The sequence below is a fragment of the Asparagus officinalis genome, chromosome 4, assembly GCF_001876935.1.
Source record: "Asparagus officinalis chromosome 4, Aspof.V1, whole genome shotgun sequence".
Classification (NCBI taxonomy): Eukaryota; Viridiplantae; Streptophyta; class Magnoliopsida; order Asparagales; family Asparagaceae; genus Asparagus; species Asparagus officinalis.
In genome coordinates this window covers 135,942,259-135,943,380 of record NC_033797.1, presented here as the reverse complement: position 1 = coordinate 135,943,380, position 1,122 = coordinate 135,942,259, and positions in this window count along the sequence as shown.

Genomic DNA, 1,122 nt, shown 5'->3' with positions numbered 1-1,122 from the left:
CGCAATGCGAGCACCTCCTCGTCATTGACGTAGTCTCATGAGGAGTAGGAGAGCTAGGGTTAGGGTTAGGGTTTTGGGATCGGAGAGAGAACTGGGATTTTGAGGACCGCAGGAGAGATTGTAGAGAGAGAGAGAGGGGAGTTGGAGAAGGTGTGGGGAGAGGGAGCGTATGGGTTTTTCGGACCGGTTCGGATGGATATTCGGACCGGATATGCCGGTCCGGTTCAGTAATCGGTTAGGACTTTCAAGGGCCGTTCGGTTCGTGGGCTCTGTATTTTGACGCATGCTAAGGATCTAGAGAAATCTATACATAAAATTTTATTTTTATGCAATGGATATTAAAGTGTATTTATACAAAGGATAAAATCCAATCGGACTTTATTTGGTTACACATGCTTCTTGGTGAGGACACGTGAGTCCGAGTGACTACAATCGTAAATTCAGGTTGAATCAACATAATTTTAGGGAATTTCATTGTAAATTTTGATTTATAATGATTCAAGTTTATTACTCTTCTCTTTAGCACCGTCTATGTGATTTTCCAATATTTGAGAAGGTCTACATGAATTTAAAAGTTTGAGTTTCTCTTGATCGGTAAAGATCAAAGTGCATGTATATGAGCACCGTTGATGATCCAGATGGCTAAGAGGTTCCAATATAGCTCTCAATATCTTAAATTTGATTCTCGTCACTTTATAATCAAAAATAAAAAATAAAGTGCCTGTATATAAAAGCCGAAGCTCAAGGGATTTGTGAGATTAATGCTTTTAGTTTAACTATGTCTTGGTTTTTGTCCGCTAATTAAGGATATATTGATAGATTAATTAACGGTGGAGAGGTGCTGAGCTGGTGATTGGACTCGTGGCGCGGAGCGGATGACGTGGTGATATTCCCACAAGAGGATGGATAATAGCTTGTGCGGTTCAGACAACCTTGTGCTGATGCAAGTGAGCGTCCCCACTTGTAATGTGGACCCCGCTGATTCCGTCAGAAGCGGCTTGGCCAGGGAAATAAGCCGTTACGTGTGGGGTGTTTGTTTCACTAAAATTTTTTGTATTTGGTTTGGATTATAAGTTTTGAGAGCGAAAAATAAGATTTTTTGTATCTTGGGATTCAGTATAT